This window comes from Silene latifolia, chromosome Y, assembly GCF_048544455.1.
Source record: "Silene latifolia isolate original U9 population chromosome Y, ASM4854445v1, whole genome shotgun sequence".
In the NCBI taxonomy this organism is placed as follows: domain Eukaryota; kingdom Viridiplantae; phylum Streptophyta; class Magnoliopsida; order Caryophyllales; family Caryophyllaceae; genus Silene; species Silene latifolia.
The window spans coordinates 144,377,587-144,404,441 of NC_133538.1; positions in this window are offsets into that span (position 1 = coordinate 144,377,587).

The following is a 26,855-nucleotide window of genomic DNA, read 5'->3' on the forward strand; positions in this document are numbered from 1 at the left end:
TGTTGTATGTAGTGGGAGTTGTTTAGTTCTGGTAGTAGTTGTGGAGGAGTTATGTTGTAGTTGTTGGTCTTGTCTTGTGTGTGTAGTGTGAACTTCGGGGACGGAGTTCTTTTTAAGAAGGGAAGACTGTAATAATACGGTTTTCTAAGTCTGTTACTCGGACGAATATTGCTTACTCGGTCGAGTAGGTGTGTCGTGTGTTTTGGGAGAGACTATTGTCCAGGAATACTCGGCCGAGTATGGGAATACTCGACCGAGTATGGGAATACTCGACCGAGTATGGGAATACTCGACCGTGTAGAGGATACTCGGACGAGTATACTCTATACTCGACTGAGTATCCGGTGTGATGGTGTTTATTTCCGCGGTTTAATTTAGAGAGGATTAGATTTATAAAAAATGTGGATTTTAGTTTCTTAATCATTTTTAACAAAACCTAAATTTGGAACGTAACTCTAATCATCTCCAAATCTCTCTCTCAAGTGCATGGATCTTTTGTGAGTCTTGTTCGTCATTTCTTGCGTCGATTGTGCCGGTAAGCCGCTAATTATATGAGTTTCATTAATTTGTCCTTTAGGGTTTTGCCCTAGTTTATGATTTGGGGGGAAAGGGGATTTTGGCATGTTGTAATTGGAACTATGTGATTGTTGTTAGGTGGAGACTTCGTAGAGGAGCCATTTTAGCCTGATTGATTGTCTCATTTCAGTTTGTGCTAAGGTAGGGTTTCCCTACTCGGTTTACTGTTTAATTGATTTAAGATACGTGTTGTAATTATTTGTACGATTGATATTGTGATTGATTGCTGTTGGTGGATTGGAGTATCATGTTGGTGTTGATGATGTTCACGAGCTGCGTCCTCGGCTGAGTGGAGTCACTTGCGGGAATGGCTCACGCCCTAGTTTTGCCCTCTGTGGAACCCACCACAGGAGGGGATGTGCACATTAATGAACAGGGTTATCGCTCATTGATTAGCGGGGCTTAGGTGGGTATGGCTGCGGTCCCCCCACTGTCAGGGCTACACACTTTAGGGTGTAGTCAGTTACATGATGAGATTGGGAGTTGGAGGTGGATTGTAATCAGCTGTTTGTCTTATCTTACCTTGTCTTATTTTGATTATGCAGTAAACTGACCCCGTTATTGTTTTTTAAATCTATGGTGATCCATTCGGAGATGGTGAGCAGATTGTGACAGGTGATGATGGTCATTAGCTTCGGGGACGAGATGGGGAGTCATCACTCGAGTCTAGATTCCACTGTCATGAGATTTATCGTCTTAGTTTAAGTTGGTTAACACTAGTAAAAATTTGTTTTGGTTTTGGTTTTTGGAACATGTAATCGTTAATTCTTTATACTTAAATAAATGTTGTTGTGGAATGGTATCTTTGATATACTAGCCTCGGGAAACCGAGATGGCGACGGTCTCTCATGCTAGGGTGGTCCTGGTAAGGCTCCTTGGTATGTGGGGGTGTCACAAAACCTCATCATGTTTGAAACTCTTAAAATAATGGGCTTCAATAAGGAGAACCTAGCAAAGAAATCTGTGACATTGGTGGGATTCAGCGGTGAGACTACACATTCACTAGGCGAGATAACTATTCCAACTTATATTTAGGGAGTCAAGAAGCTAGTAAGGTACCTGGTTATCGAGGGCCCAGCAACCTATAACGTCATCTTGGGAAGGCCATGACTGCATCAAATGAAAGCTATTCCCTCAAGATATCATCAATGTCTCAAGTTCCCAACCCCGTGGGGAGTAGTCAAGGTGAAGGGAGATCGAGAGGAATCCAGAAGCTGTTATAAGCAGGCCTTAAAGACCACAACTAAGCTTCCTTCATAACAATTATAGAGCCGGTGCACCTTAGAGGAACTAGACCAGGTCAACCCGGTCCTACAATTTCTTAAAGATAATATGGACTGCTTTGCCTGGTCCCACAATGATATGGTAGGTATAGATCCATACATCATTACGCACAAGCTAACTGTGAACCCAGGCTGCACCTCAGTGCAGCAGAGAAGAAGGAAATTTGCAGCAAAATAAAATGAAGTTATCAACAAGGAAGTAGATAGCCTCGTGGCAGCATGAAAAATTAGGGAAGTCAGCTACCCTAACTGGCTCTCTAATGTAGTAGTGATGCCAAAAAAGAATAGAAAGTGGAGGGTCTGTGTAGATTTCACGGACCCGAATAAAGCCAGCCCTAGAGATCCTTTCCCACTTCCACATATCGATGCAATGGTGGATGCCACAGCTGGGCATGAAATGCTCACCTTCCTGGACGCTGGGAGTGGTTACAACCAGATCAAGATGCACCCGCAAGATCAGGAGAAGACGACATTCATGTAAGAGCAAGGTATATACTACTACAACGTAATGCCTTTTGGTCTTAAAAACACTGGGTCAACCTACCAGCGCATGGTGAACAAGATGTTCAAGCAGTAGATAGGAAAAACCATGGAAGTATACATTGATGATATTGTGGTTAAGTCAAAGGAAGCTTGCATACACATGGAGCACCTGTCAGACGCCTTCAAGACATTAAAAAAGTATAAGATGAAGCTCAACCCATCCAAATGTTCGTTCGGGGTGTCCTCCGGAAAATTTTGGGGGGTACATAGTGACGCATAGAGGAATCGAATCTAGCGTGGAGCAGATCAAGGAAGTGCTCCAGTTAGAGTCATCCTATAAGCCTAAAGATGTACAACGGCTAGCAGGAAAAGTGGCCACATTAAGCAGATTCATCCCACGAGGTTCAGATAGCTGCAAGTTGTTTTCTGATATACTAAGAAAATGCCAGAAGTTTGAATGGACGGAAGATTATGAGAAAGCATTCAAAGAACATAAGTGCTACCTCAACATGCCACTACTATTAGCCAAGTCAGAGCAAAGGGAGCCACTGTTCTTGTATTTATCAGTCACAGAAGTGGCAGTATGCGCCGTCCTGTCAAAGAGCAAGATGGGATACAACATCTAGTATATTACATCAGCAAGTCTCTGCTTCCTGCAGAGACCAGGTACATATCCTTCGAAAAATTAGTTCTTGCTTTAGTCACTGCTTCATATAAAATATGTCCATATTTTGAATCTCATAATATCCACGTAGTACCTAATTATCAGCTGAAAACAATCATGAGGAAACCTGAGCTATCACGGAGAATGACGAAATGGTCAGTCCACCTGAGTGGTTATGATTTATAATTTCAGCCCAGAACAACAATTAAGTCCCAGGCACTGGCAGATTTTTCGTCATATTTCTGCCCTGCTACCCAGGATGAGGTAGAAAACGGGGTGTTAACGTTATGCAGAAACCAGGAAAGTGATACCTGGATTTTATACATCGATGGGGCCTCAAATGCCCGGGGAGCTGGTATGGGGCTGATCCTTCGGTCCTCGAAAGGAGACATGATGGTCCAGGCAATCAGGTGTGAATTCAAAGCCACCAATAACGAAGTAGAGTACGAAGCACTCATACTTGCCATGTAGATAACACATGGACTTAATATCATGAACCTGAGGGTGTACAATGATTCACTACTTGTGGTAAACCATGTGAACAATGAATACGTGGCACGTGATTCCAAAATGATAGCCTACCTGAAAGTAGCCACAAAGCAGAAACTGAAATTCCGATCTTTTAAGATCACTCAGATCTCGAGAGACCAGAATGTGGAAGCAGATGCCCTACCCACGCTAGGAGCTACTTTCAAGCCCCCAGAATTATCCAGCATACCCATTACCCATGTACTGTTGGGGCTGGTGTCCTCTACAGTTAGTGCAATAACATTTAAATCTCTAAAAGGATCAAAGGGTATACTTTTGTATTATTATCAGTTGGTCCACGTTTATCAATAACGGTTGGCTTGCTAGATAAGTTTGACGTTATTGTCATACAGATGGCGGTGATCAACTGGTCCCTAAAAGTCACACCTATTGGATACGTTTGAGAGATGTGACGGTATGAAAATACAGTCATGTTGATGCCTAATATGACTAAGCAGTTAGTCGGAGTTATTGACTAATAATTAGTCAAACGCGATGTTGAGATATTTTATTTAATACGGATTAAATAATAATGGCTAGGGCGAATTAAACAGTTAATTCGTAAATTAAATATAAACGATTATATTTGATTAATGTATATTGAATAAATTAATTATACAATATTGTCATTATCGGACATGTATTATTATATCGACTAATTCATGTTACTAGACGATATTTTGATAACCGATAACCGATGACGATTTATGATAAAATCCCGTCATATACATTTTAGCAATTACGAGTCGGATCACGAGTTAAATGAGGAGAAAGTGGAAAGCCCACTCCCTCCTCTTGAGACCGCGGATCGAGGCAAACAAAAGGAGAGGCTCTCTCTCCTTTTGACCGAAGCATTTTCATTTTGAGAAAATTAGGTTTTAGAGGCATTCTCTCTGAAACCTAGATCTCACATCGAAAACCTCACATAAACTCTCTCAATATTGCAAGGCAATTAGAGAGTACTTTCTAGCACAAGGGGCATAGTCTCAAACGGTCTTGGGTGCAACGATTAGGAGGAAATCTACTTTGATTTCTGTTCTTAGGCCAAATTCTCAAGGACCCGAGGTTGATTCTTTATTCCTTATCGTTTCTCTTGTATTTATGTTTTATGACGATAATCACATGTTAAAGATACGTTATAGTCCTAATATGTAAGGGAATTTTACGGTTATTTCCCCACAAGTGGTATCAGAGCGAGGCCACATATATTTTCCATTGTGATTTTCATAAAAACGATTTGAAACGATTTTTATTGTCTCGAAAACCGTGCGGCCACATGTTATTCTCAGCTGTTTTGTGTTTGTTTTCGATTTGGTTTTTGCATATTGTTATTTTAGACGATCATTATAGCAATATGTTAATGTTTTGTCAATTGTTGATTTAATTTTACACGAATTAGGTCAAAATTGCCATTGTTTTTGCTTTGTCAAATCTTTTCACGAGGGTTTTTAATTTTCAGAACTGTTTTGGTCTCGATCTAGTGGATTTCTAATCGATCGAGAGCTTTTCTGACTTGTTTTTGCTCGATCGAGTACATGTTATACTCGATCGACCTGTTTTAAAACCCCATCTGTTCGATCGAGAAGCCCTCGTACTCGATCGAACAGGTTTGCTAATAAAAGTCCTCGATCGACCACAAGTTCAGTCGATCGAGTACTTTCTGTTTGGCAATCTTCTCGATCGAGTGGCAGCTTCAGTCGATCGAGCCTTTTTTTTCTGGCAGCGTGTAAAATTTATTTCTTTTGTTTTAAATTTTCTTTTGGCCATAAAATGTACATTATACGGATATTGTACACTCGCTTGATAGTGAAACGGTTCACTCACGTACCAGATAGTTATTTTAAAGCGAATTTAAAATAACGGATTGTAATGGATTAAAATTAAGTTGATAGAAGCGGTTTTGTCACATAATTTTAATCGTTAAAAAGGTGGTTTGGATAAATTCAACATAATTACGGAATTATGTCATGAATAAATTTTAGTTTTAGTTAATGCATTTTATTAATCGTTATTTTGAATGCCTTGAATGTTTTTAATTACGTATTTATTTTTACAAACGGTTGTAACTTAGTGTGGCCTTAGTAGAACGTGTTACCGTAATGATGGAACACGGTCTTGGTTTTATTTTGAGATCTTGTATCTCCGTTTTGGTTTTTTCCTTGTAATTACAGTTTTTTTTAGAATGTAAATAGGTTTATATTTTGTAATATTTAAATTGTAATTTTGAGAAGACCAAAGATGGAGAATCGGATGCTCACTCCCGCTGCATGGATCAAGATGGAACATCAAGACAAGCTTTTCGGGTCCAACGGTGGATTCCAAAGTTGTATTATGTTCATTTTTACTAGGATAGGCCACACTAGGACGTTTATTTACGTTTTGCATTCTTTTATTTTTATTATAACGATAATTTTCATCATATTCTGCCTAAAACCAAACCACCTAATAATTTCATGAAAACTGACTCATATAGAGGTCACGCGTTAGTTTTCTTTGATATACAGATATCACATGTTTTTATTAAGCCATCACCTAAATTAATTCATTCACGCAATGCTAGTTTTTCGTTCACTTAATATGAATTAAAACTAAGTCGATGGGATCTTCCTCGTATAAACAAAAATTGAGAATAGTCTTTATAGGTCAAACTCCAATGAATCCCTTCTTCGTCGGTAGGCATAATATGACCCCTTCTACGTCGGGTAAGTTGGAACTGATTGACCTATTTTATCTCAACACTATGGTCACTCGTACGATCCTGTGATTATGGTGGACTATAGATAGGATTTACGGAAATCTATCGACCAAGAGTTCTTACGGAAGAACTAGCTAAACAGTTGGCTTATCAATTTACGGAAATTGAGTCTTGGGATCACTTGTATTATTCTTGAGGGAGATCGATTATGCAAGTGCAATGAGTCTACACGATTAAAATGAATTTTAAATAGACTTAAATCACCTCGATGAGTTGCTTATTTCGTTTTGTTTTTCCTTTCTTTTCAATGTAGATCACGATAATTTAAACTCGCTAATAAAAAATGGTGGCCGTCCGACGACCCAATAACAAGTGCCACATTGGACTGTGAGTCCTGGCTTCGGATCTTCATGAATCGGATGAATCATCAACTCGATCGAAGAATGATGGATCAAACTTTGTTGACCGGGAGGCGGCATTACGGAATCTTTGCCGCGGTGACGGGAAGCTCAAATTTTTGACAGAGCCCATCCCGTCAAACCCAGGTCCCACGGCTGGAGCTAACGAGATCGCCAAGTATAACGATTTCATCATGGAAGCAGGTGCGATTAAAAACGTACTCATTTTTGCAATGGAATCCAATTTGCAGAAACGCTTCATAGCCCAAGGTGCAAACAAGATTTTCACCACGCTCACTAAGGAATTCTCGAAAGCACCGAGAATCGTGACCTATGAGCATACCACTCGCTTCTTTGATGCGAGACTCCAGAAGGGCCAACCGGTTAGCCCACACATTCTCAGCATGATTGAGAATGTCGAGAGACTGGAGGCGCTTGATTGTAAAATCAGCGAGAACATCGTGATTGACCGCATGCTTCATTCACTCCACGATGGTTTTGCACTCTTTAGAGAGAATTACTATATGAATGATTTGAAGAAAAGTCCTCATGAACTTCACTTCCTTCTCGTACAGACCGAGAAGGACATGAAGTTCAGTGGGAGCTTGAAACAGGATGTTCTCGTTGTGTCAAACAAGGGCAAGGGTAAGGGCAAAGCTCGGGCAGACCTAGCGGTAGGTAAACCGAAGTTAAAGAAGTCGGGATCAGGCAAGAGTGGGCCTGGTGAGGCAAGCAACTCATCAGGCGCGACAAAGAGCAAGACCGAAAACATGGAATGCCATCACTGCCACAAGACTGGGCATTGGAGGCGTACATGTCCTGTTTACCATGAGGACATAAAAGCAGGTCGCGTTAAACCTGTTGGTATGTCTTCTTCCTCTTCTACTTTTATTCATATGATTGAGATTAACCACGCAAGTTACGGAACTTGGGTACTAGATACTGGTTGTTGTTCTCATCTGTGTAATCATGTGCAGGGGCTCCGAAAAAACGAACCCCTCGTAAAGGGTGAGGTGGACCTGCATGTCGGGAATGGAGCACGAGTGGCTGTCGTCTCGAGGGGAACATACGTGATCCAGCTTCCTAGCGGATTTGAGTTATTTTTATATAACTGCTATTATATACCCAGTCTTTCTAAAAACATTATTTCAGTTTCTGCACTTGACAAACTTGGGTTTTCATTTGTAATAGAGAATAATTCTTGCATTTTCTCATTACACGATATGATTTATGGCAAGGCAGTCTCCATGAACGGAATTTATGTTTTAGATCAGACCATCAAAATATTACACGTAATGAATAAGAAGTTAAAGGTTGGTGACAAAGATCAAACATACCTATGGCACTGCCGTATGGGACACATTAATGAAAAACGCGTAAAACAACTCATAAAGAATGGAGCTATCTCGGCCTTTGATTTTCAATCATTTGGCACGTGTGAATCATGTCTCATCGGTAAGATGACTCGTATTTCCTTCAAAGGTGTTGGAATGCGCGCTGCTGACTTATTAGGACTCATACATACGGATGTGTGTGGACCTATGTCAATCACCGCACGAGAAGGCTATAGGTATTTCATCACTTTCACGGACGATTTAAGTAGATATGGCTATGTCTACTTAATGAAGCACAAAAGTGAATCCTTTGAGAAATTTAGAGAATACCAGAATCGGGTACAGAACCTACTGGGTAGAAAGATTAAAACACTGCGATCAGACCGTGGTGGCGAGTATCTTTCTCACGAGTTTGATCAACACCTCAAAGACTGTGGGATTGCCTTACAGATTAACTCCACTGGAACACCTCGGTTGAATGGTGTGTCCGAACGGAGAAATCGAACACTACTTGATATGGTTCGATCCATGATGAGTCACACCGTGTTGCATGACTCATTGTGGGGTTATGCTCTTCGTCATTTGCTCTAATACTTAACCGAAGTCCGTCTAAAGTCTGTTGACAAGACTCCATATGAACTATGGAAGGGAACGGTCCCTAACTTGTCCTTTATACGGGTTTGGGGCTGCGAGGCTTATGTCAAGTGGAGACACGAGGATAAGCTCGGCCCGCGATCGGTCAAGACATACTTTATAGGTTATCCTAAAGAAACACTTGGTCATTACTTTTATTCGCCAACCGAACAACGTGTATTTGTTGCGGCTAGTGCGACATTCTTAGAGAAGGAATTTCTCGAGAATGCAAAGAGTGATAGAACCTTCGAACTGTCGGAGGTTCCAGAACCAAATACCTAGCAACCATTGGAGTAACCAATTCCTTTAATCCCGGCTATGGTTAATATTCCTGAGGAACCTAGGAGGCCGGGTAGAGTCTCTATTCCTCCGGACAGATACATTGGTATGGTCGAGGAACATGACATAGATGACATTCTACTCTTAACGAGTAGTGAACCCGCAAGCTATATAGGTGCCATGACTAGTTCTGACTCAAAGCTATGGCTTGAGGCCATGCAATCCGAGATGGACTCCATGTATGAGAACAACGTATGGGATCTTGTTGACTTACCTGCTAAGGTTCGTCCCCTTCAATGCAAATGGCTTTACAAGATAAAGCATTCTGTGGAAGGTCAACAAGATATCTATAAAGCACGACTAGTTGCTAAAGGTTTCACCCAAGTGCCAGGTTTGCACTACGATGAAATTTTTGCACCCGTAGTCAAGCTGCGTTCCATTCGGATTATCTTAGCGATTGCCGCTTTTCATGACTATGAAATTTGGCAGATGGATGTGAAAAACGCCTTCTTAAACGGTTATTTGGAGGAAGAGTTGTACATGGTACAACCCGAAGGTTTCATCGATCCTGAACATCCTAAGAAAGTGTGCAAGCTTAAGCGTTCCATTTATGGACTTAAGCAAGCATCTCGGAGTTGGAATCATCGTTTCGACCAAGTGATAAAAGAAAATGGATTTACTCGATCGGTCGAGGAACCATGTCTATATATCAAGTCGAGTGGGAGCAAGATTGTCTTCCTAATATTGTATGTTGGCGACATACTCTTGATTGGGAATGACATACCTCTCTTAACTTCGGTAAAAGCGTTGTTGAAGAATCATTTCCAGATCAAAGATCTGGGTCAGGCACAAAGAATTTTGGGCATCCATATCTATCGAGATAGATCACGTCGGATGTTATCTCTCAGTCAGGAGTCTTACATAGACAAGATCCTAGAGAGATTCAGCATGACTAACTCCCAAAAGGGGTTTCTTCCTATGGCTCCAGGGGTGCATTTGAGCAAGTCTCAGGCACCAGAGACACCGAAAGGGAAAGAGCGCATGACACGGATTCCTTATGCCTCGGCTATAGGATCAATCATGTATGCCATGATATGCACACGTCCAGACGTGGCATATGCATTCAGTATGACAAGTCGATTCCAACAAAGATCCGGTGAATCACATTGGATGGCTGTCAAGAACATTCTTAAGTACCTACGGAGGACTAAAGATTGGGCATTGACTTATGGAGGCGATCAAAAGCTATGCGCAACCGGTTACGCAGATGCTAGCTTCCAAACGGATCGAGATGACTCGAAATCTCAGTCTGGATTCGTTTTTACTCTTAATGGCGCCGATCAGTGGAAGAGTTCCAAACAAAGTGTTACAAAGAGATTCTACGACCGAGTCCGAGTACTATGCCACGCCCGAAGCCGCAAAGGAAGCGATATGGATGCGTCGGTTCTTACAAGGACTATCTGTAGTGCCTAGTTCGAATGACCCGATCACCATCTATTGTGACAATAGAGGTGCTATCTTCCAAGCTAAGGAGCCTAAGTCTAGCAACAAGTCTAGACATGTACAACGGAAAGCTCATCTAATCCGAGATTACGTGGAGCAAAAGGAAGTAGTGATAGAAAAGATTGCTACAGATGATAATATAGCAGATCCTCTCACTAAACCATTACGACAAGATAAGCATGAAGGGCATGTTAATTCCATGGGAATTAAACGTGTTCCTGAGTTGTAGTACTCTTTTATGCATTAGATTCATTCTCTTTTGTACTCTATACGACATCATCGTTTTGATATTTATATATTTTGTTTTTCATGTGGAATTGTACGACAATTTTTGAACACCACAAAGTGAACTGAACAAACATTATATTTTGGTCCTTAATTGCCCGCATGAGCTGATAACTCTGGCAATTATTTTGTGACGTTGGTTGATGGTGGGTTCAACGAGCCATAAGTCAAACGATTGACTGACCAATCACAGAGGCGAGTTATACGGATATCTCGTAGGACACAATTGTGACATCGACGTGGAGTCCTAAATGTTTTATAACATTCGGTGCCAGGTCGTGGATAGGACCTCCATGGTGATCCTAAGAGTCGATTTTTTTGACTATCGACTGTCTCTTGAGACTAAGGCAGATTTTGGGTGACTTTGGTTTCTTTCTCACGGTCATCCGTAACAGGGGGCCAAGTAGATTTTTTCTAGGTCATTTCATGCTGTGCTTAGATCGGAAGGAGTCGAGTTGAAGGAAATATTCAGCCTTTATCGTGCTCGATATTTCTCGGGGCCACTCGAGGAGTCAGAATCGAAATGCATGGCCATGCTCGAATACGTATTCGTTTTATCAGTTAAGTTACTCTCTAGTCGGGGAAACCACTCTTGATACAGATCGATTGTAAAATACGACCTTTGCGGATCCGGATCTGCAAATTGTTTTACACTGAGTGGGAGAAATTTTAAATTAATATGAGAATCGGTTATCGAACATACACTTGTACGGACAAGTGGGATTTTGTTGGAGCTGTGTCCTCCAGTTAGTGCGGATAACGTTATTACACATACACTTGTACGGACAAGTGGGAGCTTGTTGGGGCTGGTGTCCTCTACAGTTAGTGCAATAACATTTAAATCTCTAAAAGGATCAAAGGGTATACTTTTGTATTATTATTATTATTATCAGTTGGTCCACGTTTATCAATAACGGTTGGCTTGCTAGATATGTTTGACGTTATTGTCATACAGATGGCGTTGATCAACTGGTCCCTAAAAGTCACACCTATAGGATACGTTTGAGAGATGTGACAGTATGAAAATACAGTCATGTTGATGCCTAATATGACTAAGCAGTTAGTCGGAGTTATTGACTAATAATTAGTCAAACGCGATGTTGAGATATTTTATTTAATACGGATTAAATAATAATGGCTAAGGCGAATTAAACAGATAATTCGTAAATTAAATATAAACGATTATATTTGATTAATGTATATTGAATAAATTAATTATACAATATTGTCATTATCGGACATGTATTATTATATCGACTAATTCATGTTACTAGACGATATTTTAATAACCGATAACCGATGACGATTTATGATAAAATCCCGTCATATACATTTTAGCAATTACGAGTCGGATCACAAGTTAAATGAGGAGAAAGTGGAAAGCCCACTCCCTCCTCTTGAGACCCGCGGACCGAGGCAAACAAAAGGAGAGGCTCTCTCTCCTTTTGACCGAAGCATTTTCATTTTACGTAAAATTAGGTTTTGGAGGCATTCTCTCTGAAACCTAGATCTCACATCGAAAACCTCACATAAACTCTCTCAATATTGCAAGGCAATTAGAGAGTACTTTCTAGCACAAGGGGCATAGTCTCAGACGGTCTTGGGTGCAACGATTAGGAGGAAATCTACTTTGATTTCTGTTCTTAGGCCAAATTCTCAAGGACCCGAGGTTGATTCTTTATTCCTTATCGTTTCTCTTGTATTTATGTTTTATGACGATAATCACATGTTAAAGATACGTTATAGTCCTAATATTTAAGGGAATTTTACGGATATTTCCCCACATGTACTAACCCCAGCAATACAGCAAGAGGTAGAGCATAATGAGCAAGAGAGAATAGCTCAAGCGCTTCATTTGAACAGAGCTGGAAACATGGTATCAGATGAAGACCAGCAAGTGGGCCTATATTGGTGAAAGCCTTACGTAAAGTGGTTGAAAGACGGGAGGCTCCCAGAGGATAGGAAATAGGGTCAAAGTTTTAGGATTAAGGCCTCCAGATTTGTGCTAATAGATAACGTGCTCTTCAGAAAATATTTGGCAGGTCCCTATCTTAGGTGCCTGACCAAGGAGGATGCCAGTATGGTGCTACAGGATATACACACTGGCGAGTGCATGAATCATGCTCGGGGCAGAAGTCTATCTAACAAAGCCCTAAGACAGGGGTATTTCTGGCCTACGATGAGGGCAGATGCCATGGACTATGTCAAACGGTGTGACTCGTGTCAAAGAGTAGCTCCAGCCATTCACAAACCAGGAGAACCATTGCATCCCATCATCTTACCACGGCCATTCATGATGTGGGGGATGGACACAGTAGGGAAACTACCCAGGGCGCCAAGAATCAGGGTGTACATGCTTGCCATGACGGAATATTTCTCAAAATGGATTAAGGCAAAAGCAATGACTGAGGTAAAGGCGTCCCAAGTGATCTCTTTTATAATGTGTAACATCATCTGCAGATTTGGAATACCATCCGAAATCATATGTGACAATGGATCTCAATTCATATCTGATAACACCGAGGGTTTTGTTCACGATGGAATATAACGTTAAGAAAATATGCTCCCCGGTATCCACAGACAAATGGACAAGCGGAGTCCAGCAATAAATTCATAGTAGAGAACCTCAGGAAAAGGCTGGAGGAACTTGGAGGCAAGGGGGCAGACGAATTGCCGCTAGTACTTTGGTCAGATAGAACGACACCGAAGACAACAACATGGCAAACGCCATTCAGTCGAGTGTTCGGTGCAGGAGCCATAATTCCATCAGAAGTTCTGGTACCAATGCATAGATAAGGGTGCCAGACAGCAGAGTAGAATCAGATCAAAATGGCCAGGAACCTGGACACAATTGACGAACTAAGAGAAAGTGCTTACATACGCATGACATCGTACAAACAATCCGTTGTAAGGACGTATAACAAAAACGTCAATATAAGGACCCTCACAGTAGGGGACCTAGTGCTAAGAAGGGTGTTTGAAAACACCAAGAACCAGAAAGCAGGAAAGTTTTCTTACAAATGGGAAGGACTGTATCCTGTCGAAAGCGTTGTTGGGAATGGGGCATACAGGTTGATGACCATGCAAGGTCAAATCCTACACAAACCCTGGAACATTCGCCATCTAAAACAGTACTTTGTCTGACAAGGTGCTGGAACTTAGTGTAAAAAGGACCTTTCAACACTCCGTGAAGCAAAAAAAAAAAAAAAAAAAAAAAAAAAGAAAGAAAAAATGGGATGGGGGTAATATATACTATACTTATTATGTTATGGTTAGTTTCTTCTTTTGTTTTTGCGTTTTTAATTATTTTTTAACAATCGGGTGGTTTGAAAGCCAAGTATTGCAAGTTGTGGCTTCCTGGATCCAGTCGTTGCTCTGGAACACCATGAGATAGCACCAGGTAATTTGTGCTACTTGGAATTTTTGTGCTTCTTGGAAGAAAGGCTTTGAATACTAACGTCAGTTGTCTGTCAGGCAAAGTAAATCTTGAGGGTCCAATCCCTGCCATGTGGGGTAACCAAACGCGACAAAGTCAACCACATGGAGGGCATACGAACTGGAGATGGCAGGGCACGACGATACAAAGACCACATGCATCTCAGCGTTAATCCCAGATAAATTGTAGCAACGTCGAGGGCATTGAGATCCTAGGGCATATCCATAGGTGCAAGCACGCAGTACAACGCTGGAACCACATGGGACGCAACAACCCCTGTTAACCAGAAAAGGAGAACGAAAGGTACGCTTCTACTAGCTATCTTATTGATAAAATATTTTACATCATGGGTAAAATATTTTTTCAAACACCTACATTATAAACGTGACAAGGGTGCACCAGGTATCAGGGCGGTCTCCTGGAAAATCATAAGGTGGGTACTAAACCCCGGACTAGGAGGACATACGTCCCAAACGAAAGTAAAGTATGATAAAATAGGCCTGTGAGCCAGGCCTAAGACACTTCAACATAAAGGCACCTGCTACCCAGAGTAGGCTCCAAGAGTTCCAGCCTGCACACCGCTAGACACAAGCAAAAGACAACGAAAATAAAAAGTTTCAAAGTGTAATTACAAAACTTGCACCACACAAGGCCAAGTTCCCAGAAACAGGATTAAAATTTTTCAAGAGAGGTCAATCCTCTCAACAACAGCGTCCTGACTTTTACCCTGCCTCTCATGCTCTATCTGATCCTTCCGTGCAAGCACCTAAACAGCCTCAGGATTCATAACAGCATCACCACCAGCCACCTGTGCCAAGACCTCCTCTACAACATTCGTCTCAGAGATGGTTCCAGAGGTATCCATGGCAAGAATTTCAGGCTCAGGGTCAGCAACCTCGACTTCAAGGGGGCACAGAGCACTCAAGTCCATGCCATCGGGGAAGGCACAAGCAAATTCAGCCAGCTCTTCCTCCAGGTTCCAGGTGGTGTGCGTCACCTAAGTGAACGCCCTGATGCAGTCAATCCTCCCCTCGAAGGCAGTGTAGGCTCTCACATTTGTAGCCAGTTCAGCCATCTCCTCAGCACGAACCTCAGCTTTTGTCAGCCCTATGGTCAGAACACGATTAGCCTCCTGCATCCGGGTCAGCTGGTCATTAGCCACCTCCCTCTCCTTCTTAGCTGAATATAGCTGCTCCCTCAGCTTAGCACAGGTATCCGACAGCTCCTTTTTCTTCCCCACTCTTACTAGGCATTCAGTCTTGGCCCTCTTCAGCATGTTGCGGAGGTATAGAGAAGATTATAGAGCCTAAGGCACACGGAAAGTAGTTAGCAAAGAAGCAGTAGGGCGATAATAAAAGCGCGGGAGAGAGAGAACATAGCAGACTTACAGCAAAAATCTGTTCAGCAGCCAGATCAACCATCTCCTGAGGATCTGTTTCATTGAATATCTGGGAGCTAGCAGCCAGGCATCAGGAAGCGCTCTATCATGGGCCAATAGGCAATGTGATCAGCATCGCCATATCCAGCAAGGAGGCGGATCAAGTGGTCCTCAACATTAGGAGGGGAGCCAGGGGCAAGGGAGATAGGGTTGACCTCTATCGGTTCAGGAGTAGGCATAGGGAATGGTCTTATTTTTGAGGAGGTAGGAGATGGGGTAAACTCAGCCACCCCCTTTCTTGCATGACGCATCAGGATCTCAGAAGCGCTAGGCCTGGTACTTCCTGCAAATTTTAGGAAGCAGGTGGAGACTCTCAGGATCAAAGGCCACCAAAATCAAACGAGGGAATATCAACACACTTACCAGAAGATATGGTTTCTTCGTTGGTTGAGGTGGCGGGACCAGAGAGCAAGGCAGGAAATCTTCTTTGTTCCTCGGGAATGGAGAATAACTTAGCAACCTAGGTATCCTCGTCTGATGACTTTGCAGGGTTCTTAAGTTCTGCAGACATGCAAAGGGTAAGGAGCATAAGAAACAAAGGAAGCAGGGGAGGAACGCAAAACTCCAGTTACTTTTGGCTCGGATCCAGCGCTCAAAAAGGTAATCCACATGCATGGGGATGGAGTCAAGCTTGACATAGAAAAATCCCTCTCACCAGCCGTCATCCTTGCCTTTAGACATGGATTGGAGCAAGTTCTTAGTCTTCTCCATGGCCCTGAAAGTATATTGTCCATTTCCCAAAGACCACCACTCAAACCTATGGGCCAGATCTGCTAGCCCAATCTGGGCACCTAAATTGTTGTTCAGAGCGACGGTTGAGAGAAGGATCCTCCATACATATGGAGAAATCTGGGCCATGGGGAGGGAGTTTAAACGAATGAACTCCTGGACCATTGGTGAAAAAGGGAATTTGAGGCCAAGAATGAAGGGGTATATATACAGGAACACCCAGCCCTCGCGTATGGCATCAGCCTTTTGACCAAGACCGGGGATGTGAATTACCACGTCATTCCCCAAACCCAGAAATGCCTTAATCCTAGGGATGTCGTTTTGAGTAAGGGCGGAATCGCAGAAATCAATTGAGGCAGATGAAGAAGATTGGCGGGTTTTAGATATGAGAATCAAAAGAGAAGACGAAAGACGATATACCTTGAAGGCGGTGGAGTTGTTGTTGCGGTAGCGACAGCAAGGATAATCAGAAAAGGCGTTTGGAGTGCCGAAAGATTTTAGGGATTTGGAGAATTTTGGGCGGTAGTTGATGAGAGAGAAGGGGGATACGGATGATGAGGAGTAAATAAAGGGGAGTTGAGGTTTAAATGAGGGAATATAGGGAGTAGTGAGGCGTGTGTGGGAAGTTGTTCAACGATACACTACAATTTCCCGCTCAATACTAAAAGGCGTCTTTCGCGAAAAATTAGGGGCAAATTGTTAAGCCCAATTTCTTACTAAGGGCTGGGTTAAGGAGAGTAGGCTTGGAAGTAGAGAAGCCCGGGCGAAATAACGGATGGTGAGGAACCGGACTTGGGCTGGTGCGCTGGCAGGCCCAAGAACGGAGCAGCAGAGCCCTAAACGTCGTCGAATTCTGAAGACTTGGAGAACAAGCAAGGAACCCTAGCTACGGAGCTTCCCTATATAAGCAACATAACGTAAGACCTAAGATTCATTCAGAAACATACAGAAGAAACCCTAGAATACAAAGAACTCCACCGTTAGCTTTATTCTCCATTGTACTCCCAACTCAATTATAGTGAAAATCTTGGTGGATTCTGTCTCCCCCACGGTTGTTTCCCACATCGGGTTTTCCGCGTCACCAAAATATCATGTGTTCAATGATAATCTTTAGCAAAATATCATACATAAATCACGATAATATCTAAGCAAATCGTTAAACGTAAAACCGTAATATTGATTAGGCACTATGACCACTATAATCCTAATTGGTAGAAATTTACCAAAATAATTTTGCCCTTACCTTTGTCATTTTTATCATATTTCTTGTCTCGACGTCGAGGTGGCCGCTTCTGTGCTATATGTGACCTAATTACCAAGTGTAATACCCATCATTTTAAGGTTATATGACCCTTTGTGAGTCTAAGTAGTGACTCGTCTAAGAAGTGAGTTGGTAAGATGGTCGCTTGTATAAGAGTCAACTTCAAACTATTATATCAATAGTTTTAGAGCTCTGATGGCGATGATTCAATGTGAAAGTAAAACCTTATTGTCTTAGCTTTCCAACGCATGGTCACAAGCTTCATTTCGATAAGTAGCGAAGAAATGGCGGCCGTTTGAAATTAAGTGCACAAAGCTGAGTTGCGCTGGGCGTTTTAGTCGATCGACTAAATCTCAGTTAAGGGTGCTTCCGCATATTGTTAAGTAAAGTTTAATAAATCATATGTTATAACCTAGACCTATATATACTACCCACTCCACAATTATATACACTTTTACAACATAGCTCTAAAACCTAATAATAGAGAAAAGAGAAAGGGAGCACGAGAGGGAGAAGTCAGAGGCGCGAGATTCGAGGAACTTGAGACGGATTTTGCTAGATTATTCATCTTTAATTTATAAGTAAACTCTAATCTTTAGTTAGTTAGCTTAATTAATTTAATTATACCCTGAGTTGAGTAATGCTAGAATTATGAATTGGGGGTTTTGGTTAAAATTGTTTGAGACGAGATTCATATGACTATGATTGACTGACCAAGGGTTTAAGGTTATTGTGTCTATTGTCGCTAGATTAAACGGGTTAGACGGGTTGTGTATTAAGGGTAGGTGTTTGTTATTGCTGTTGTTAGTGTTAGGCTACTCTTGTTAGTTAGTTGCAGGTCTGTGGGTTGTGTGTTATGTGTCTTGTTGTGGTGACGAACACTGGTAAATCAATCGACCAGTCGATCGACTTTTGGGCGCTAGGTCTGGCAGTCGATCGACAAGGTGAGTATGTCGATCGACTTTTAGTGTGCTGGGGACTGACCTTTTTGGGTCCATTGATTAGGAGATTATTATATTATATTATTTAATTGGCTTAGTTAGTAATGACGTATACAGTTTATTTTGTTTAGGTGACGGTTTTATTTAGGGAGCATTCTAGTCTCTTTGTGATTGCTGAGCTTGGATTTGCTAAAAGGTAGGATAGCTACTCAACGTTTACTTGCGGGGTTTATTATGTGTTTAGCTGATGTATTTGCTTTCCTAGATGCCTTAATTGTTGGATAAGTTGCCTTAATTGTTGCTAATTGAGTTAATGAGCTTGTGTATGGGTTGTTGGTTGTGGCATTTTTTTATTGAGGAATTTTCATTGGTTGTTGTTATAATTGATTGGAATGGTTATTTAATCCCTTGGCATTTAATCATGTTGCAGCCGACATTGGCTTGTTAATGGCATACGTAAAATGGAAATTTGGCATTGTGGCAAAGACTTTATCTATTTGGCATTTATATTGTTATTGGTTATTGCATTGGCACCTGGGTTATTTGGCAACCAGGTTGCGAGATGGATTGTGATTTGTGTAGGCCAAGCACGGGGATGTGGAAGAGTCCTGGACCTTGGATTGTACACGACAGGCAGGGTGTGGTGTTCGGAATTGGCTCTGGACCTGACGTAGCAAGTCCACATGGTGTGGTTGAGCTTGGGCCATGAGCCTTGGCAATAGACTACTTGTGTATTCGCGGCTTTGAGACAGTGGCAGTGTGCTATTGGTTAAGGCCGCGTGCTGATGCGTGCATTTTATATAGACTTTTTGTAACGTATTTATACGCATTTATATGCATTTTGTGTAGTGTTTAGCTACTAATGTCCCCCGAATAGTCTACTTTTGTTTGTCTTGTATTATTTACAGGTATGAATCGGAGAGGAGCATAATCAAGTTTAAAACCTGACCCTATGCATACATTTTGGAGATGAGTTGAGTCGGAGTTTGGAAACTACTAATTTGTGATGCGCATAGGTAGCTAGGCGAGCAAAGGAAGAGCTTCATATATGTAGTACCTAATTTGAAGGGCTATATCTCGAGTTATACAAAGGATAATCAGGTTATTCTAATTGTAGATGAAATCTTATCCTCTTAGCGTTCCAACGCCATGAAAATCGCTTGATTCGGACAAGTAACGAAGAAATGACGGCTGTTTGAAGTTCAGTGCGCGAAGTAGGAATTACGCGCTGAGACCACTCGATCGAGTACTTTAGTGTTCGATCGAGTACTTTATATGTTCGATCGACTACTTTGATTCTTACTATATTCGATCGAGTGATTTAGTGTTCGATCGAGAGCTTTTAGGGAAAATATCTCTCGATCGACTAACTTTATGTTGGTCGATCGAGTAAAACCAAGTCTGACGTAGCGCTTATTTAGTCGAGATCTATTTTATCCTATCTTAGTTTTATCTTATAATAAATATCTCTCATATATAAGAGATTACTAGGTCAGAGGATGGAGGACCATATAATATCACGACATATCAGTAGATTAGTTTAGTTTTTTGTTCGGCATTGTTCTTTCTTTTATTTTCCGGATCGAAACTCTCTAATTTCTTCTTCTTTTCTCTTTTAATTTAATTCTAGTATTAATTCTTTTCTCTTGCATGTTTTAGTTCAATTATCTCTTTAGTTTCTCTTATTCCTTTTACATCTTTTATTTAATTCATGTTTAATTCCCTCGATCATCATCTTATTATGTTTAATCTAGTTATCGTAATTGTTGTTGTTATCAGTTTTATTCCAACTATGAGTGGCTAATTCCCTTACTAGGATTTGGGGGAACCATGAATGAATGATGGTAGTTAAATAGGATTGCAGATCTGACGCTTGTTTCATGTCTATGTTGTTAATAGTATCATTTAATGGTAATTAGACAGTTAATGCGCATAGCTGTTTTAATTAATTTGGCAAACTCTGACCTAGATCGGAAGATTGGAAGGAGTAAGACCTGCTACAATTCTTTAGGATACTCCAATGAGGGGGGAAGCTAAGTTAGTAGTATTTTAGGGTGAATAGCGGACCGGAAGGACCTTTTCATTACCCCTTAGACCGACGCATGTGACTAATCTGCGACCTAGACTACGACCATAGGACATTCATTCGTGACCCGACAATCCTAGTTCTCGTTCTCTCTATTGTTAGATTTATTTACTTCTCGTTGTTTAGTTAGATTAGTTAGTTATAAATTCAACCAAAAACCCCCAATTGTGACATCTGACAGACTTAGTTGAGCAAGTAGATACAATAGCCTCCCTGTCGATTCGACTCCGACTTCCCTAGCTGCATTAGTTAGAGACCTTTCGAGTTTATCTTTGATAGGGTTGCGACAATCCTCATCATGTGCCTTGACATATATTTTCATCTATTTATCTTGTTTATATTTACATAATGTTCCGTTTATTTTATTTTATGATCATGGGTTGACTTGTGTGTGTATATGTGTCTTTAAGTTAATGTTTCTGTCACGGAAGTAGATAATAAGCAAGTATAGCTGATGGATGTTGCTTGGGATAGGACGAGTTAGACGGGATTCGACTCTTCACCTTAGTTAATTCACTTTGATTAAACATTTAATTTCAGTTATCATTTTTTTTGTTTGTAATTTAAATTTAATTAGTAATCAATATGTTGGCCTTTGTGTTTGGCCGTGGCATGTTGCAACACCCGCGAAATTTTAATTTAAGAATTTATTAATTTAAATAATTATTCTTATTAACTAATTATTTTATCAGGCTTATTTTCTTAAAATCGTGTTTTTATTGAAATAGTATTGTTATATGATGTTTTAATTGTGTTTTTATGTTGAGTTGGTGTATTGTAAATAATATCAGTTGGGTAAAGTTATGTTGTTGGATGATTTAATTGATTGAGATTGAATGAAATCTTGTGTTTTAATCTATCTTTTATACTTTGATTTCACCCTTAAGAGTTGCATGAAGTTACTTGCGTAATATATGATGGAATTGGTATTGTAATGATAAGATAAAACTGATTTGCGGATGAAGATGAAGCTTGTTGTGTCGTGGGAAACAGACTATTGCGCAGGCTGCACACCTTAGCGCAGGCTACGCTATAGCCTGGACCATATTTTTTAAAATGGCCATAACAACCTCGTTTCTTGTCGATTTTAGGCTTATGACCTATCGTTAGAACCGTAAGAGGATAATCTATCACCTCTAATTGGTTTTACTTAATTAGGTTTTATGTTTCTAGTTAATTATGCTTCTTAACCTTAGTTATAATGATTATGTATGGTATGTTAATGCTTGTTTAACATTCGAACACCTTGAATAAGTCTCATTTACATGTTTAATGGCGGTTTTTGTATGTTTCACTCATATATGTCATGTTTGCCTCAAATGACCATAGATTCATGTTTGGGTAGTATGTTACTTATTTCCTTGACTTGTCTTGTTGATATACCTCTAAACCTTTGTTCTAAACCTTGTGTATAACGTATTAACACATGTTTATCATTGGAATAACTTGTTTATGTCTCATTTACATGATTAGCGATGGAATTTGGATGTTTAACTCATGTGTCCCATGTTTGCCATGAATGGTCACTAGAATTACATATATTTTGATAGAGTCAATAGCTCACATCTTGTGTACCCTCCCTTATTGTAAACACCCTCATTTATCCAAGAGCCTTAACTAGGCATTCCTAGATAAAAAGGACTGTTACCATCTCATTTTCCTAAGGCAGTGATTACGAAAGTAGACGAAAGCAAAGTACTTTAAATAATTTAAACAAATAATGGTCTAAATACAACTTATCCAAACTGAATAACTGAAAAGTAATTTAATACATCTCGCAGTGGAATTAAATAAAATGAATAACAGAAATAGTAATTGTCCGAAACTAAGTGATCTAGACTACTAGGTAACGCCGTCCAAGTCCTCACGCAACCCCATGCTCCCGACTCAACTAACTCAAGTACCTATTATTTAATCTGCTCCCCTATTAACCGGAAATATTAATTGGTTCACCACATGACACCATCATATAAAGCAAGCATCATTTTATTTTGACACAACAAACACACGTCAACCAAAAGGTCGAGTAGGATAAATAAACAATAGTTATAAGATGAAACAATAAATATGCATGATATACAAATGCAATGCAATGCAACTATGCTTAGCACCTGAAACACCTGTTCATACCGCCAATTCCTGGCCTGGGGAAACCGTGAACTCAACGTTGAGTCAACCACGATAAATTTGAGGACACCAAAGATAGTCTGCAAAATCAGCCTGGGCCTTAAACCAGAATAAATCTGAGGACACCAGAGACAAGTATGCATTCTCAGAACCAGCCTGGGCCTTAATCACAATAACTGATAACCAAATGCATATGTTATGCCAATGTATACAATAACGATTAAAATCCACAAGATACAATCCACGATAAAAATTCAGCCAAAGGATATAATCCAACCAATCACACATGCTAAATGAATGACATAAGTACAATAAAGCAATCAGTTGAGTAGTTATCCTACCTGATAGCAAATCTTTGAGTCACACAAGCAATCAAATCAATCATTTGCAAATCCATAACCTGCATAACATAATTATGTACAATTATTACATAACTAACCAACTAATCATGCATTTATTCTATGCCCATCACGTCCTAGTCATTTTGACAACTTCAAAGCTAAATCTCTAATTCTTCCGTTTTATATCACAGTTCAGTCTCACTATTAAATTCAAAATTAATTCACTAAAAATCCAAACGATGTAAGACTAGTGGGGTTGGAACCCTAAGACACATATAAACAGTTCTTGTGAAACAGACTTTCCTCTAATTCCATACTTATCAAGGTTTTCTTTAAAGATTTATAAATAGTGACGAATTCGTCACATAAAAAGTATCGAATCTTAAAACAAATTTAACATATGATTTTTGAGAAATTACAATGCCTATAATTATATAGACTCTTAAAATTTAATGTATGTAAAGGATCCAAATAAGTTTCAATTTATAAATTAGGTTACGAAATACACTTTAGACTACTAGTGAATACACGGATTCTCAGTCGACATGTTCATAACGAATTTATTCTGAAACATATACAAGGCTAATTGCTACGAAATCTTATAGGCATAAACTAGACTTTAAAATAACCTAAGTCTAATCTTTACGTTTTCGAAGATAACAACTTTAAAACGGTCTGATAATTCGTTCAAGACAACTTACAGATTTACAGAATTGCTGTAACTTTCTTTCTTTAACCTAATTATGTTCAACCTAATCTTTATGTAATTAAGCACGACTTCTACCGTAATCCTACTATAATTTAAGTCTTAAAGATGAAAAAATTAATCTTAGAAAGATTAAAGGCAACTTACAAAGTAAAAGATTGAATCCAATGGAAGTAGATGCAAAATCCTTATATTAATTGCCCAATTCCCTTTTCCCTCTTTTCTCTCTAACTTTTATGTGATGTTTTAAAGTGAATAAGTTATTTATGAATAGGCTGCCATGGTATATGATGCGTGTCATTTATATAATGTTTTACATCCTTTTTTACACGCATTTCAGAGCTCATTTATGTAGTTTACGCTACTATTTGCCCCATTTCGTCTACTTTCGTATTTTTATGTAATATTGCAGATTTATGCGGAAATGAGTAGAAATCAAGCCAAATCCGTCCCCGAGTAATATGCATTGCAAACGACGTAAAGGAATTGCTTAAGGAACGAGCTTGGTGCGCAATCCAAGGCCCAAAAGACAAGTCCACGTGTTTTGAAAAGTCAAGTAGCAGCTCCATTAGTCGATCGACCATCACCCTCAGTCGATCGACCAATGATCGGGTTCGAAGCTCTTTGTTTTTGAGGAGCGATCAATCGACCAGCCTTATCGGTCGATCGACGATTGCTATTCCAGGACGAGAATTTGAAGACCGAGAAAGCGCAAGCCCATGATGCTAGGTTTAGGAAATAAGATGTTACGTTATTTGCTATATAACGTAACATAAAACATTCAGTTTAGGATCGAAGTTTGGATCCAAGTTTTTATCTAAGTTTCATACAGTAACTTTAAGTTTTGGTTTATTCGAGTAATTAGGGTTTGGAACATCGTTTTAGCATCGGAATTCTGTTCTTGTTCTTAATCTTTCCTCTGAAATCTCGGTATTCCTTCTGTCCTAATTTCAGTTTATTGTTTTACTTTCATCATTAGTATAGATTTGCTAGTTAGTATCCCAAAAGCCAATTATCGTATTATCGCTATTTGTTATCTATTCTAAGCATGAATTCAGTAATCGTTATTAGTTTTATTGTTGTTTTTACCCTTAGCATGAGTAGATAATTCTTTAGTGCTAGGATGTAGGCCATTTATGGCAAAGGCGGCATTAAATTAGACACGGACTGTCTCGCGTGTTGGTCGATCGACTGACATTGTCAGTCGATCGACTGACCTCGTAGGGTTTTCCTTCGTTTTAATTGAATTTAATCTTGTATTTAACCAATCGAATGCATGCGACCAGTTAGATACCTATTTTGTGACCGACCCGTTAGATCGAAAGATAGGGAAAGTTATTTGACAATCAATTAAATCGACTAAACTGTGCTAAGATCGAAAGATAGTATAGTTTAGACCGTTAGTCACTTTTCAGGACGAAAGTTAGTATTAGTGATATTAGGGACCTATAGCGAGATCGAAAGATGCTATTTGTTAAGAGTGGACCGAGAGGACCTCTTTATTTTCCGCCTTACGTGTTTGATTGACCGAGTTAGTTTGCTTTGCGCCGAAGCTATAATGAACCGACCATCCTAGTACCCTTCTTTTATCCGTTTAAATCATTTATTTAGTTTATTATCTTTGTTCACTTTTAGCTGTAGACCAATTCAATTCAACCCCCACAATAGTTACCTCGATGAACTTAAATCAACTAAAATTTACATCTGCCTCCTTGTGGTTCGACCCTGTTACAACTAGCCTAGGTTAGTCTTAATAGGAATTATAAATTTTATCTTTGGTACTCACAACGACGGGTATCAAATTTTGGCGCCGTTGCCGGGGAGGCAATAGTCCTAATTTTAGTTGTTTTTATTTTTAGTCTTTCTTAGTTTAAGGGACATCCGTTCCTTAAACTTTTCTTATATTCTTTTTGTAGTTTCTTCTTATGCGCAGGTCACAGGGTGGAGAATTAGTACCGTTGAACCCTGAGCTTGAAAGATCCTTGCGCGAGTTGAGACGAACACAAAGAATACTACCGACAGAGGAAGAGCTGAGTACTCTGTCAAGCTATCACGAGAACGAACTGTTCGAAGATAATCCACCATCTTCGCCCGTTTCCACTTCTTCAGCCGAGACAGTTACTTCTCCGGAAATTCCAGTCATGGCCGAGGAAGCAAGTATAGCTAGTTATTTTGAGCCGACAGCCGATAACTTATATAAGGGGTTCGAGTTACCAGGAGATGCCAGGAAGTTCGAACCAAAGCCTGCCTACATTACTATGGTCGAGAGAAACCAGTTTGGGGGAGCTGCAAATGAAGATGCAGCTAAGCATATGGAGACCTTTATTGACTCATCATTGTTCCATACCCCCACCGGTGGCGTGACCCAAGATTAGATCAAGGAGACTATGTTCATATTCTCCTTCGCGATCTTTGCAAGGGAGTGGTATAGAGATCTGGACCGAGCCGTTCAAGGGATCACTGATTGGAATACATTGGCATTGGCGTTCTACAAGAAGTACTTCTCTGCTTCAAGGACGATCGCTATTAGAGCTCAAATCACGGGCTTTAAACAAGGGCCAGATGAGAATTTCCACAAAGCATAGGTCCGATTTAAGAAGTTGGTGCGAACCATACCGCACCATGGGTTCGAAAAATGGAGTTTGTGCAATCATTTCTACAATGGGTTGTACGACGATCAGAGGGCCATTTTGGATGCTGCAGCCAACGGGAGATTTGCTGAAAATTTGGGAGCAACCAAGGGGTGGAAGATCATTGACGATCTAGCTACCCACAAGGCCGAGTATGGGAATTCTAGAGGGAACCAGAGGAGAGCTGCTGAATCCTCCTCTGTCGCTGCGCTTGAGGCTCTTACCGCGAGATTTGACAAGTATGAGCTAGGAGGAGCTTCCAAAGGTGGGATGTACCAAGTCAATCTTTGTGTCGACGGTCCCTTCGTCTCGTGAAAGGTGTGGAGGTGAGGGCCATGTCTCGAAAAACTGCCCTAGTCCCTTTGAATCTTGTCTTTCGCCTTTCAACACTATAGGCAGACCAACACCTACTATGAGCCGAACACCCATCCGAACTTGAGTTGGAGGAGCCAAAATGTCCTTAACCCAACTCAAGCTCCGCCGCAGCAACAACCCTATA